At 29.7% G+C, this 16,868-nt stretch overlaps 1 protein-coding gene and 1 long non-coding RNA gene across 8 annotated transcripts in view; one reads left to right on the forward strand and one right to left on the reverse strand.

The window, feature by feature from the left end:
* Positions 1-16,868, forward strand: part of LOC105194120 — a 153,776-nt gene that overhangs the window by 20,850 nt on the left and 116,058 nt on the right. The window lies entirely within an intron of this gene.
* Positions 9,300-12,767, reverse strand: LOC120359432. The gene is made up of 2 exons (XR_005576206.1): positions 12,376-12,767; positions 9,300-9,883 (listed from the first exon to the last, which is right to left on the reverse strand). It is a non-coding gene; the product is annotated as an uncharacterized LOC120359432 (long non-coding RNA).

Raw genomic sequence — 16,868 nt, forward strand, 5'->3', positions numbered from 1 at the left:
ACCTAGGAAAGTCTCTTCTAATACTTAAGTCGTTCGAAACCGATGTTAAAATTCTTTAAAACTCATATATCTACGGATATGTGCAGAAGAAATCACATATGCGTTAATAGATCCTGGGAAAAAATTTTTATATATAATTATATACGAAATATGTCTATATATATATATATATATTAAAATATATATATTATATATATATATTAAAATATATATAATTTTATATGTATATAATTAAGTATAATTATATATGGACCTGTATGACCTAAGAAAAAAAGATTTATATACATATAATTATATATAATTATATTTAAGTATATATTCATTTATTTATGATTACATATAATTATACATTTATTTATATATAATTATATTTATATATGGACATATTTCATATTAAGTATATATATAAATTTTTTTCTAAGCGAAGAAGAAAGATTTTTCATGTTTTAGATTTATAAAGTTTTCTGAAAAAATATCTTGAACTTCTTAAAATTATAAGTCCTTCGGAAATTTTAGAACAAAAAATCTTGGAAATCAGAATATGTCAGAATTTACGTATCCACACACACACACACACACACACACACGCGCGCGCGCAGCCACCACCCACATACATGTATATTTACATATATATATATATATATAAAGTATTTTTTAGAAAAGATTATTTAGAACATTTTTCTTACTACTTTAGAAGTGTTCCAACTCGTATAAAAAATTTAAAAAATTTTCAAATATTCTGAAATTTATACAGAAATTCTATAAAATTATATGAAGAATTCAAAGAAGGAAAATTTCACGACCGAACTATTTAGCATTTACATGTTTTCAATGCTAAAAGTATTTGATGTCTGGGTATGTTTTTAAATTACTTATGTGAAATATAATGTATAATGAGTCATTATAATACAATGCGCTAAGTAGAACATCAATTAAAATGATAATTAGCAACTGACGTAATATTAAAGGAATTACGATATTGGAATTCTCTCACGAAGGTGGATTTGTACGTGCGCACGTGCACTGAATACAAAATAAAACGTCTTTTATCATCTATTATTTCGACAGTACTTTTATACTTTATTTACTATTTTGATAACGTAAGATAAACCAACATAATAATGTAATAAAAATACATAAAAATAAATAATATAATGAAAATATAATTAAATATTATTTTTATATAAGGTGTTTTATAACTAAACATCCAATATTTCAAATTATTAATTATTGTAGAGATTTTACACTTTAATAAAAATATAAATAATTGATTATTTCTAAAAAGAAACAAAAATATCTAATGTTATAAATATGAATTGATTGTGAAGATTGAAATATATTTATTGTCATATATAATATTTTTGTGTCAGAAAATAAACAAATTAATTTGTAATAATATAACGTTAATGACAACATATCGTGTATAATTTAAACAAATCTAGAATTTTGTGATTTTAATAAAACAAAATGATGAAATAAATCATTCCAAAAAATTTGGCGATTCACTTTTTCTTGGTTTATAAAATTCGCACAGTTTTATTTTCTCGAAGTGAAAAGAATACTAACATTATTATATTTAACCTTCTGTGAGTCAGGTAGAAAAAAATTAACATAGCGAACAACGTGGGTGATTTTATCATCTTATTTTATTAAAATTAGAAAATTCTTGATTTGTTATTATAAATTAAATTATACAAGACGTATTCAAAAAAGAAGGTAAGTTTTAACATAACACAGGTTTTGCATTACGTCAAACAATTTTTAATATTGTACATATTAAAAATTGTACACTTTTCCTCTACATGTTTAGTAAATTTTAATCATATGCTTAATAGTTCATTTATGATGCTTGTTTATTTAACAACGCTGTTACGATTAATCGAAGATTTTACGATGTCTAAGAAGCCTATTCTGCAACTCTTTAACGACAGTGTCGTTATACTACTCGTTATACTCGTTGCGCAAATATTTTATATGGCAGAAAGCTGCGCAATGGCAATGTAATGATACCAGTGCTATACTGGGAAAAAATGTTTGTTATTCGTGATTGTAATTGCATGACAGAATAATTATAGTTAGAAGCTCCATTTTCATGGTTATTATTGCTACAATATTAGATTAACTTTACTAATAATAATTTTCGGGAATCCAAGCTCATGAATTGGCGGAAATGAGTTAGTCTTCACTCTTGGCAGAGTCGATCACCTGTTTAGATGATCTTCTATTGGTATTACTCTGTCTCCACTTCTCTAGTTGTTTCTAATGTTAAAAGAGTATGCGAGTTGTCACGCTGTCCTATCGATTCTAAATATTGATGCATGAGTTCAAGTTGTAGATTTCTCTTTTTACTGGTGAAGGACGACAAATTCTTCGGGGCACATTCGTGGACAGATAAAGCAAGTTTCTCTAATAAACTTTTATGATCAGGATTTTTATGGCCCTGCATCTTAACAATAGATATTCTATTAATACTAATCTAGCGTCACGACTGATATTAATAAACATCAGAACAATACTTCTTCGAAAGAAACTTATATTTTTATTTACAGGATTAGGCAAGTTAATAGCTCTTTTTGAACTAAGTTGAATTAAAGTTATAGGCTTATAAAAGTAATTTAGTTCCGTTAAAAGTTATATGAATAAAAAGCTAACTCGTCGTCAGTTAAAAGTTACGTTAAATTAATTCAAGATAAACAAAAATTTAATTTTGAAAAGCATTGTTTATATTAAATTAGAAAGCTGTGACTTTTTTTAAAATTAGATTATTCGGAACAATAGTGTTTGTCAAAGAAATTTAATACTTTATTCGTAAATTAATTTTATGAAATAACAAAGAAATGTTTTTTACGTGAGAATGTAATTGTTTTCTTTTTTTTTATATAAACAATTTTTTAACTTAAGACAAAAATTAATATTAAGTTAAAGTTTATGTGTTTTGAAAAGTTGACTAGTTAAAAATTAAATAATTTAAAATTAACTAACTTAAGTTAAAAACTATTAATTTTATTATTGAACTTTAAATTTATTGACGTAATTTCCGTTCTGTTTATTGCTCGTTAGAGCCAAATGTTTACTGTGGAAGCTCAAACACTTTCGTCTAGAAAATTCTGCTTTATTTGTCTTCATATCGTCATAGAGACGGTTTGTCTCGTTTCTTAGTTTTGTTTTAAAATATAATCAAAACAGGAAGAGCAAATATTGCTGATCGTTCTCCGACAGTCGTTGATGTACGATTTCTCTTCCTATAAAAAGTAATCTTTTGAAAGTTCGCGAAATAAGGAAATCGTGGAGTCTTCTGAACATAACGGTTACATCTGCTATGTTTATATAATTCCAATATTGTAAGTTTAAAAGTTCAGTCATATAGCAAGTTTTGCTTACAGGGACATTTAAGGGATAAAATGTAATTTAGTGAATTCGATTAAATGCACTAATACGCATTAGTGCACATTGAAGCTGTCGTGTCATACAAAAAAGCAACGTAAAGATACGTGATATGTTATTTTTATACTTACAGTTTAGATTAGTGTGCAGCGACTTTAATGTGCACCAGTGCAGTCCAATCGAATTCGCTATTAGTTTTTGTGGTTGAATTAACACGTTGGGAGATTTTGCTGCTGACAGGACCTGCCTTCAGATTGGCGATAGAAAGCGAGCAGCACATACGCGACACAATCTGACGGCAGATTGGCCACAGAAATCGGATAAACTGTTTTTATAAATATTTTAATTGTTATTGAAAAGTCTTTAAAATTGGCTTTTTATTTTAAATTTTTATTTTAGTTATTCTATTTAATTTTTATTTTAAGGAAATTGTTTTAAACCGTTTTATTAATAGAAATTAATATATTTTACATAAAAATCTAAGTATATATAAATAAAACCCATACAATGCAATAAAATCATTAAAATGTAATCCATATTCTCTATAACAACGCTAGTGATTATTTTTTAATACTATGCTATTGCAGTTACCTTTCGTATTGCCAGTGCAAAGAGATAATCATCTAACACATGCACACGTAAACGCTACAAAAATAATTATGACATACACGAGCTTTGATCATGTAAACTTTGATTAAAAAACTTCACATGCGAAAGACCTAGCGACTACCTAGCGATAATCCTGCAATTATTTGTATTTACCCAGATAAGCATATTGTGCGAATATTGTACAATAATAGTGTCGCAAATTGGCGAAGATTTTGAATAATTGCGCTAAGATGATACGTTAAAACGCAATAGTTTTGTCGAAAAAAATCTCTAAATAACATCTGTCAAAAACAAGTGATATATTTGCAAAATTAAATTTGGAAAAAAATTGCTCGATAACTAAGAAGGATATTTTTAGTGTTATGTGTGAATCATCTAAAAATATAATTAATCCAAATAATCTAGGTAAATCTAAATTTGAGATGTAAATATTTTACAATTATTCTAAAAACCATTTAATTTCTTATTTAAAATGTAACCATGCATTCATACAGAAATATTTCTACATTATAATTCAAGAATAATTGTACAATTTTGTAAACATTTATCTGGATTAATTACATTTCTAGACGTTTCCCATATAACACTAAAAATATTTTTCTTAATTATTAAACAATTTTTTTTCCTTTAATTTTGCAAATACAGGGTGTGCAAAAAAAAGTGTGGAAACGCCTAAATATTTCCGTTTCCTTGCATTTCACAAGAAAATGTTTTAGACAAAAGTCGTAGTGTTTCAAAAGATCTATTTACTGATCTTATCAGTTTGACCTTGGGTGGTGTCGCCAAGGTCAGATCGAAATCACATTAACTTTTTTAAATGGAACATCCTATTTTTGATTTCAGAATCTAATAGCTGGTGTCAAGACCTTTCCAAAACACTACAAGAAAGTTTATTTTCGTTGAGTACTTTCTGGAATCAAAAGTAGGATGTTCCATTTAAAACAGTTAATGTGATTTTGATCTGACCTTGGCGACGCTATTCAAGGTCAAAGTGATAAGATCAGCAAATAGATCTTTTGAAACACTGCAACTTTTGTCTGAAACTTTTTCTTGTGAAATGCAAGGGAACGGAAATATTTAGAGGTTTCCACACTTTTTGCACACCCTGTATATCACTAATGTAAGATGATTCATCATATCGTTATGGTTTTACCGAAATACTATTCCGAAATTAATTGAACAAACAATTATCAATATCTTATGAAAAATCAATACTTCTACATCTGTTTTCGCAAATGTACCTACATAATTGCTGATTATAGTTTTTATGCAAGATTTCGTTGTATAATTTAATAATTGCATGTTGTGCTATCCGGGTAGTGACAGCACGGACCCTTCGGTTTCTATCAACAATCTACCATCAGATTGCGTTGCACAGATTTCTGCTCGGTTTCTGCTGTCTGCAGGTTCTGTTAGCAGGATCTGTTTAATTTCTGCTGCCAATTTACTGGCATGGAATGTCAACAAGTTCTGTTAGATTTCTAGCAGCAGTTTGCCGACAGTGTCAGATATTATAGAGCCTGTGTGACGTCTATTGCCTTTCCAGCGTCATAAATTTATAATAGACTGCGCATAATTTTTTTTCCAAGTTTTGGCTAAGACATTTGTACTTGAAAAGGTTAATTATCCGATTTACTTATCAAAATTTTGGAGATTCTTTTACAAAAATTATTTTCATTTTAAAAGAAGTGCAAAGGTGGTCTCATCCACCTTGTATATCCTTCAAACATTATAAAACAGATACGATAAAACAGATTTAATATAATAGGCAAATCGATATTAATTTTAAATCTAATTGTAAAAGTAATATTTTGCGTACTTTGATTTTTAGTGCATGTTAAGCTAAATTTGGGACAAAGTTAACATATGCAAACATCCAAACAGTATGCATATTCAAAATCGGAACATAGAATGTCTTTACGATGTCTTATGTTACGATATCTGAAAGATATTGAAATATATATTTAACGCCAGCATTCATAGTCGTAAATAATTTTCTATCTGTGATTGAAAGTAAAAATGAATGAACGTATGAATAAATGAATTTGTAATTAATTACGCTTTCAATTAAAGATTGAAAGTTATTTACTATGATTACTAAATATTTTTAAAACGTTTTATATTCTGATTTTGGTCATGATGTTGTGTAGGAATGAACGAACTATTTGATATCGCGAAAATGAACAAGATCGATTTTACATCGACAAATCTATCTCTTTTTATTTGTCTAATGTCTCTAATACGTCCTTAAAATAATTTTATTTTATCGTAATAAAATAATTTTATCACGTTTCATAAATGTTCATATGATCGTTTGTATTTGTTAGTTTAGTCTGGCTTTATCAACAAACAGCTACGTTAACTCGGTGCTTCTTGCAGCGTACTATTATTGCACATATACAGTCACCTTGTTGCTGCATATATGACGACACTCAAACTGGTAAGCATCGGCGTTCCATTTGTCATTTGTTTGTTATTATTGAAACGCAATAGCATAGTAGATACCACAAGAAAAAACATGATTATTTTCTACGATTAACTATTATCAGATGCTTTTAATTGACTTCTACAATCGGCATTTCGCATCGTGTCTGCAATTATGTATTGAAGCAAATTTATTTACGCCATTTATTCATTTGATTTATGTTCCACGATAGAGCGACAAGAAATAGAAATTATAAACTACGTATTATTTCATTATTATATTGCATATTCAATTATTATATTACATATTTTATTGTGATATTTTTAGAACAATAATCAATTTTTTTTTAAAGAAATTGTAACGAAGATTATAACTCAATTCATATCTAGTGTTTCATCAAGATCAAGAAATTCAAGAAATCTTGTCTTGGTCTTGTCTTGATTCAAGACAAGACCAAAACAAGAAATTGGAAATCGATTTCAAGACAAGACAAGAAATTGTAATCAAGATCAAGATTTTCTTGATAAGAAATCAAGAAATTTCTTGAACTTCTATGAAGATTGTTTATTTTTAATACTTGAAAAAATTTTGAATAAGTTTCAACAGTTATATTTATTATTTATTATAATAATATTATAATTATTATAATTATTATATTAATTATTATTAAATGTCACAAGAAATGATTTATGTCAGAAAATTAATAATCTAAAATCGCTATATTCGGCAGTAATCTCATGATATAAAAAATGATAAATGATTTGAGAAATACTTTTAACCTCTTCTTTTTACGCGTATTTCAATTCTATAAAAAGTTTTTATGATTCTGTCGAGAATTTTGATAATATTAACGTAAAATAGATGTGTATTTTTTAAATTGTAATATGTATAAAAAAATCAAGAAATTTCAAGAAATTCAAGATTCTTGAATTCAAGACAAGAAATGCAATATCAAGAAATGATCAAGACAAGAAATGCTCTTCAAGGCAAGAAATCTAGTCTTGATGAAACATTATTTATATCGTATTTTAAACTTTCAGTTATTTCTAAACACAATTCGTCTATCATTTTTGAACTGCTCTTCAGAATTAACTTTTAATTTAACTCGATTTAATCTTAATGTAAATTTTAACTAGTTAGTTTTTTGTTGATGTAATTTTTAACATAATTAAATGTTATAAGCTGTTAAATTGAACTTAATTTAGTTAAAAAAAAATATTAGCTTACTCAACCGCGTTTTTATTAAATGATGTAATAACTTTTATAGTATTGTTTCGAATTTTGCAATAATTAATTTTTCGCAAGATAAGCAAAAACGAGTGACTGACAAAATGAGCCCCATAACTGACGGTAGATAATAATGCTGCATTTTCCATTTTTTTTTTCTTTAACATGAGTCATTTGTACAAAATACAAACTAATGTATCAGGATTCTTAGAAACCTTTCACTTTGATGTAAAACATTCTTTATCGATTTATACAAATATCTTAAGAGCGCTGTTACGCAGAACGCAACAAATAGCGACAATATATAAAGCTTTTATTTTATGTATCTTTTTTTATGTATTTTACACGATTTTTACTATCATATAGTCTGTCTTATCGGCAGACGAGGTGGTGTGCCAGTTTACGCTGCATCTCGAATTTATGTTTAAAACCACATTATGAGAAATATATAAATAAAATAATTTTAACATGCTACAAACAAGTAAAATAATTTAATATAATTTACGCACTATTGTTTAAACTATGCAAAATGCAAAAAAATGGTGTAAATTTTATTCTTGCTTTTAAAGAATTTGTATAAACCCTAGCAGCACACTTTATTCAGAGGATGTCCTAAGGATGTCCTTAGGATCAGTACGGATGTCCCATGGGCTTCCCATAAATGTCCCTGGGAGATCTGTGCTGTTAGGAAACTGTTACTTTTATTTTTTTATTAAACAAATCATGTCTTTGTTAGTATTAATAAAGTACAATGTTTAGTTTCCGAGAAATAAGTAGATTTTATTTTAAAAAATTTATATCGATATTGGCAACTTTCTTTTAATATATTTATTTAATTCAAGTAATTTATATTATTATTTTTCCGTACGCCCATAGATGTTTATTTTAAGTAAATATTTCTTATTTCAAGTGTAAATAATGAGTTTATTTTAAGACTATTATATGTATAACAAAAAAATATTTTCTGCAAATATATAATGTTACTTAAAAGATAAAAACTAAAAATTGAGTAATTGCTTTTCTTAAAATGAGAATAATATTTATCTATGTGTACTAACTTTTACAGTATTCTAGCATTTTTTGAGTTTAAAACGGACTGATTTCAAATCAAGCGTTGCGACATATCGCACACATACTGTATACCGAATCCCTGGAAACTTTCCATTCTGGTCGTTTGATATTTTGGTTATGAAAAGAAACGTAATTATAAAATAATTTCTGATATTACACATGGATATGACTGTATAGTCGGAAAATGTGCGTTGTATTTAATTATATATCACATGTCCACCAAATAGTCCACTCAAATATTTATTAACACAAGGTAAAAATGTTAAAAAATAATACAAATATATAAAAAAGTAACACAAGAATGTAATATTAAAAAAAAATTTTAGAAACATTTAAAAATTACATTATTTTTATAATTTTTGTTTACTTATCTTATTGTGTTAGTTTAACACTTTAAGAATTTTGAAACATATCAATGTAACACAAAATATTTAAATAACACGATCATATTATGTTAAATTAACACTCAGACATATTAAAAATTCAAAAATACAAAAATTATTTTAACATAAATATGTTATAAAACGTTTTCTACTGTATACATAATTATGTTGTACAATGAAATATTGATACATCAGGGAGGTTGTTTCCTTCATAATGATAATTTTTGTAATTTTTATTCATTACGAAGTACATTTTAACAAATAAACATAAACAAAACTATTGTAATTTTGTGTGGACGCGATAAGATAAACAAGTCATTTAAAATTGATACGACATGAAATGTTGTGTGCTAATTAGTAAATATATAATTTGCAAATAATCTTGTTTGTTTTAATATTTTGCGTAACATATGTTCATTCCATATTTTACATTAGCTGTTAAATCACATACACAAACGGTTGATTACTTTACATGTATGCAGTATGATAATTTTGACATCCTGTTTCTATATATGCGGCTAGCTAATTGTCTTCCTAACTCGGGCAGATTTTGCGTCGTGCATGCGCTGAAATTTCCATAAAAATCATCGTGTTCCGGTGCACGGGAGCGCGTCGTGATGCGATTCGAGGCCGATTACGTCTTCGTTGTATTACGTATCATCTCGGAGGAAAGCCGTCCTGTTACATGTTAGGTAATCGATCGGCCGCCATCGTGAATCCTCCGCATCCATATTCATGGCCGCCGTGACACTTATCACGAGTTCGGGCTTGAAGAAACAACGACCTATCAAACAACAAATTGTACAAAGTGCTCCAAAAAATATATATTGTAAGAATTATTCCCTATAGGATTTCTATAAGTTAAGACAATTCGCCGCCATATACAGCTAAATTAACATTAAGTTATAGTTTTTACTGATTTTCATAAATGCGGAATAGCATCTGGAATAACTTTTCTGTTATTTATTTAAATAAGAATACAATTAGAAAATATCAATATGATACAATAATTAAATGAAATATTAAAAATGTTTATTAAAAAATAAGTTATAAGTAACGAACTGTATTTATAATATTTGTAGCATATCCTGGTCGCATACGAAAAATAATATTCTATAAAGATATTATACGAATATTCTGAGTATATTATAGATATTATTCGTATATTCCGTACGAAAAAAGAATATTTGTATGATATCATGTTCCATTAGAGTTAAAACTGATTTCATGGTAACACTGATTTTATCATATTTAAGTCGATACTACTGTAGACAATGTAGAAAATCGAAATGAACATTAACACCATCTATGCACTAAAATTGCAAAAATATGCAATTATTAATTAAATGATATACTGGCATTAATTTAAATATAACAGTCAACAATGTACAAAATATAAGGCCAAATAGCTAAGAACTTAAATATAAGTTATATAGCACTGTTGTATTAATTATTGTTTTTTCTATTAAACGTCACATTTAAAATTTGTGATTGCTTGGCTGTTACATATTTAGCAGATTTAGGCACCTAGGCAAGAATCTTTATTGCACTGATTTAATTCTTAATACAGGAACTCTAGTTCTCTGTGCAAAGAATTCTAATCATATTAGGTGTTAAACTTTTTTTCGTCGTTTGTTTTGTTTGAAAAACGAATTTATTTCAACAATAATATTAATTAATACATTAATCAAAATATTTTTTATCGTTTTCTATTACGCTTTCCCATCTTTTTGGCAAAAGTTGGATGATAGAACGAGCTGTCTTTCGAAACAAGCCATCCATCCATTCATTTTCGAACATATTCATAATTGGAGAAATACATCGACGAACACGTGTTGCATCGGAAAAGATGATAATCCAATGTCTGGAGAATAGGTTGGGTGCGGGAGACTTTCCCATTTGAGCTCTAACAGTGTTTTTTTTTTAACGGATTTTACAACATGTTATCGTGCGTTGTCGTGGACAATGGACAAAAAAAATCATTTTTTGTCCATTGTTGGCTATTAATAGCCTTCTTTGCAGCCACAGGGATAACATTTAACACTTTTGACAATTCTTTGCGTGTTTAAATTGGATTTTCATCCAATAATATTATACAATTCGGTATCTTTAAATTTTTTTCCTTTGTTCTTTGTTTTTCACATTAAAATTGTTATTTCTGAGTCGTTTAAACTGGTCTCTACTATACACGTTCTTTCTAATGGAGCTTGTTTACGATAAGTTTCAAAAATTAATCGACATATACGCTTCAGCTGCAGTTTTCTTCAGACGAAAGTAGTGAAGAAGTAAACATCGAAAAAAACTACTTATTACTTATTCATCTTCAATAAATTAAAAAATATCTCTGTTTTCACAACAATTAACTTTGGCGCACTGTATTATATTAACAGATGTCTAACCTTCAAAAGACAATCAGTTTTAGCTGCCACAGCGCACTTTTGCAGCTGGAGCCATTCTTATGAGCGGCGGAAACTGAGTTCGTCACCTATTAAGTATATTCGTTTGTCCGAGAATTTAACTTGAGTGCACGGAAAGGATAATTTTGCTGAAATACAGATCTGAAAATAATTATGTTGAACCATTAAAAATGTATATTAGACGTTTAAGCTAATTACTATGATGCCAAAATTTTTTGCAACAGTATCATCGTGCTTGAACGCTTTACATAATTATTTTGATAGTCCAACAGAAAATTATTTTCTGATCTGTATCTATTAGCTAAATTTTTAGATACTATGTTACAATTGTTCTTCCCATGTTGTAAGCCATTTTGGAGTCACTTATCGAATAAAACTTTCACATGGAAAAATTCAATAAATTTTCCTTTTTTGGATCCTTTTGGATTCCTTTTAATCCTTTTAAGATGATTAAAATTCTCTAAATCTCTAAATAAAAACGAAGTAAAAAGTAAACAAAAATGTATATCAATTTTACTAATACGATGTAAGATTTTTATAAATAAACACAAAAAGAAGAAACAGCAAAGCTATAGCGCGCTACACAAATTTAACTATACAGATTTGATGGTGTAACAAAGTAATTATATCTAAAAGCAATTATATTTTGTTTAGTTATAAATGTGAAATTTATGTAGCAAGCCATATAACTTTGCTAATTTTTTTTTTTTCGTGAAGAAAAAGAAGAACGATAAAAGAACATCTGTATAAATTGGTGTAAAATCGTTTTAGTCCTTAGGAGAACCTCTTTAAAATAAAATTAACATTAAGTTCCATCTCATTTGCATTGCTTTCTTTTATTCTGTTATTTCTGACTAACCTTTTGTTGGCGGTATTGAGCGAATCCTTCGAGCGCGCTCTCGAGACGTCGCAAGTGCATCAGCATCGGTCACGTTTTATGACGGATTAATGCGCTCATACAAGGATGCGAGTGCAATTATACGCGGAAGGCCGTCTGCAAAGTGTAGCCTGGTCGTCGGTTCAGGAAAACATTGACGGTCATCCAATCGCAACGCGACGATAAATGCGAGTCACATACCGAATACTCTATTCGGCATGCATCCGTATCCGAATAGAGTCATTAACTGCCTCTCAAAGCGCCTATTAATTCGCAAATATAGTCGTCTCGCGGTTCTTCATTGAGTTTCATTTGATAATCCGATCACGAAGCTCAATCAACTCGAATAGACTTCTTCCGCCTCCCTCGCCTTCTCTCTCTCGCTCTCTCTCTCTCTCTCTCTTTCCGCAATATTTATTCTTATGTAAAATTTGATATTAGTTATGTAATAATCTATTAAAAGTAATATAATGTATATCGATTAGAGTAACCTATTAGACAAATTTGTAATTCAAAATAATTAAAATTAAATTTGAAAATGTTAGTATCGAATTAAAACTAATATATTTTAACAAATATTATTTTAATATATCTATAAGCAAGAATATAATTTTTTGCTTATACATTGAAGCAATAATAATTTTGTATTTTTACATGTAATTTAGTTTTTTTTTTTAGAATTGAGAATATTTAATTAATATTATAATTTTTTTATCAACAAATTATTATATTTTTATTTCAATACTAACGTGGTTATCTAAAAAAAGCCCAATGATTGTTTTAATAATAATAGTATTGAAAAATTTTAATTCTTGATTTGAAGCTAATGTCATTTTTCTTTATCCAATATTGTTTTCTTTTATGAAAATTATTAAATAATAAAAATATATTTTTTCGACAGAACTGTACAAAGTTTCTTTAACCAAGCAAATTATATCTGTTTAGTAATACACAATCTTATTTTAAAAATAAATAAATGTTCTCGAAATCAAAATGTTTTTTCTTCCTGTATAAATAAAATGTGTATATAAATATAATACAATTAAAACATACTTTAACAACATGCTAAAATGGCGAGTTTTCTACTATATTCTATTATGTATATCACGGCAGTGAATTTTATTAGATAGTTGCATCTGCCAGGGAATGCATAAAAGTTTCAGATTCCGAGATTCTCGGAACTGTCTCAAGGATTCGATAAGATAAAAATTTAATTATCCAAACAAGATTTTACGATTCGAAGAGAATAGACGATTGTAAAACTCTAAGATTTCAGAATCAAGGATCTCGGAATCAAAGGCCTTAAAACGAGCAGATATTTTATTACTTTTCCCCAACTGAAGGACGTCGGAATTCAAGGATTCGAGATAACAAATGTTTTAAAATTGAATAGCAATATCTTTTTTCCCAACGATCTGTATTTCTCTTGGAGGTCTCTTTCTGACTCTTTTCTCTCTTTCTTCCTTTTTTCTCTCCAAATCCTCGTGATGTCTACCGAGGGAACCGGAATCTACAATTGGAATGACTGTGGAATATGTGACATCGTGATATTTTCCAAAACCAACTTGTCGAATATTACAATTGTGCATCTTTTTTTTTGTATTTTTCCCTTTTATGAAGTGCTGATGGGAAAATGCGTGTCTCGCGGGGCGTGATTCGTGACGATTAGAGAAACGTAACGAGCTTCCGCTTTCGCGTTCTGGTTCTCGTTAATTCACAGCGCAAACGGAACTAGTCCAAGTGGCCGCGGTGTCGTCCGACACCGGGACTGGTTTATCGTGAATGGAAACTGAGTCTGGTTCGCGCGATCTGGTCCGAGCGCGCGGCAAAAAAGAAAAGTGGGCCCCGGGGGACCTTCGACCGGCCAAAAAGTCTTCCGCGTCGGTTCAGAACGGGTTTCTCATTGAGGATTAAGTGAAAAAGATCCTTGGACAATGGCGCGTATCGGCTACGCCAATCGACTTCCTTCAGGGCTACCAATTGGAGCGTGCTGCGTTATTTCGACGACGATTCATCGGCGATCCGTCTCAATTCAGCCCTCGATTTAACTCTTTCACGCGGAATGACACGAAAAGCGAAACTATACCTCTTTGACAATTTAGATCTCGATTTTCTACTTGACCGCTTGATTGAGCTCGTAACTAATGAAAGACGAAATGAAGTAACGATGTAAAACCGATTTGATTCTCTTTGGTTCTCTTCCATGTTGTTAAAAAATCTGAAAGTCATTTTTTACAGATGTGTGCCCATTTTTGAGATTTAAGAGAAACAAAAACTCGTAAAAGTTGACGCTTACCCTTATTCAAAAGTGCACTCAACTAGGCGTTCACAGTCCTATGACGCTCAAATTTAGTGTTAACCCCCAAATAAATCTTCAACTTGAGGGTTAACATTCAATTTCAGTGACATTTTGGGTCGTCAACGCCTAGGTGGGTGTATTTTTTCGTAAGGATATGTTTGATTTTAAACAAATATCGTCAAAATGATAAGTGACATAAAAAAATTTTTTTATTGTATTTTTTTTAAATGCTTATAAAATAAATTATTTTTGTAAACTGTAAAATAACTTTATCAATCAATTTTGCATATAATCATTAATTGTTGTTCATAGAATAAATATAATTTCACACAAATGATAATAAAGTTGGAATATTTTGAAAAATATTGGATTTTTGTGCAAAATATAAGCACACAACTAAAGTATATATAATAAATAATCATAAAAGTTTTATTTACAAACACTTCTTTTTACCTATTTCTCACTATTGCGATGGTTGCTTAGAATTAAATACAAGTGAGCACTAGCTTTAAGGGATTGCAGTTCACCTTTTTTAAATCTCGAAACAAGCACAAATAGAAATATGCGTGTTTCTTAAATTGTAATGAATTCGATCGGACTGTACTAGTGCGCACTGATGCACATGAAAGTCGTACACTGATCTAAATGTAAAAATAAATTATCTCGAACGATAAAATACATATTTTGTCAAACAGTACAATAAAGTATGTATATTGAGAATTTCGCGGTTTAACCCGTTTATAATTATATTAATCGTCTTTACGTCGATTTGTGTACGACGGCTTTGATGTGCACCAGTGCGCACTAGTGCGTCCAATTGAATTCGTTATTAAATTTGTGTGTTTAACAACGTATTTCAAGGAAAATGAAATTAATTTTAGACAGTTGTGTTCCTCATAAGGCTCATGCTTGACGCAGTACAGCAGTCGACATAACTAAAAATACAGAAATAAACAATTAAAATATTGGGTGTATATACAACTTAATTTGGTCCGTTTTTTTTTGCTTGAAAAACGCATTTATTCGAACGATAAGATGAATTAATACCTTATTCAAAGTATTGTCCGTCGCTAGCCACTACTTTTTCCCATCTTTCTGGCAATTTATGGATTCCGTCGCGGAAGAAGCGTTCATCTTTTGAAGCCAAGAATGAATCGAGCCAATTTTTGATATCCTGTTCTGAAGTGAAGCGTATTCCAGTCAAAGCGTTCTGCATCGATCGAAACAAATGGTAGTCGGAAGGGGCAAGGTCTGGGCTATAAAGCGGGTGAGCCAAAACTTCCCATCCGCTATTTTCCAAATAGTTTTTAACACGGAACAGCAATATGAGGTCGAGCGTTGTCATGGTGAAAGATTATGGACTCGTGTCTGGTCGTATATTCTAGTCGTTTTTTGGCTATAGCTCGCTTTAAACGGATCAATTGTTGCCTGTAGAAGTCTCCCGTGATGGTTTAATCAGGTTTTAGCAGCTCATAGTGGATCACATCCTTCTGATCCTACCAAATACAGAGCATTATCTTGGCACCATGGATATTTGGCTTCGGCATTGATGTTCCTGATTGGTCGGGTTTTACATACAATTTTTTGCGTGTCGGGTTGTCGTAGTGAAACCATTTTTCGTCTCCGGTAATGATTCGATGTAGAAAAGACTTCTTTACCGTTCAAACAACATTTTGGACATGCAAAATTGTCGTCCGATATCTCTCGGTTTCAATTCGTATGGGACCCAATTTCCTTGCTTTTGCATGTATCCCGCGGCTTTGAGTCATTTCGAAATAGCTTGTTGAGTAACTTCCAATGTTTTTGCGAGCTCTTCTTGCGTTTGACACGAATCTTGATCGAGTAATGTTTCTAATTCTTCATCTTCTAACTTTTTCGGTTGACCCAAACGCTCTTTGTCTTCAACACTAAAATCACCACTTTTAAATCGTCAAAATTATTCTCTGCAAGATTTATCCGATGGTGCAGATTCACCATACATTTCCACAAGCATTCGATGCGCTTCAGCTGCACTTTTCTTCCAATTGAAACAGAAAATCAAAAACTTCCCGCAAATGGCGCTTATTTGGAACGAAACTCGACATTTTCAACGCAGTAAAAATTAAACTTGTTGTGCAAAACTCAAAGGCTTGTAAACAATATTTGGTTGACAGATGTTGACACTTCACGATACAGC

The sequence above is a fragment of the Solenopsis invicta genome, chromosome 13, assembly GCF_016802725.1.
Source record: "Solenopsis invicta isolate M01_SB chromosome 13, UNIL_Sinv_3.0, whole genome shotgun sequence".
Classification (NCBI taxonomy): domain Eukaryota; kingdom Metazoa; phylum Arthropoda; class Insecta; order Hymenoptera; family Formicidae; genus Solenopsis; species Solenopsis invicta.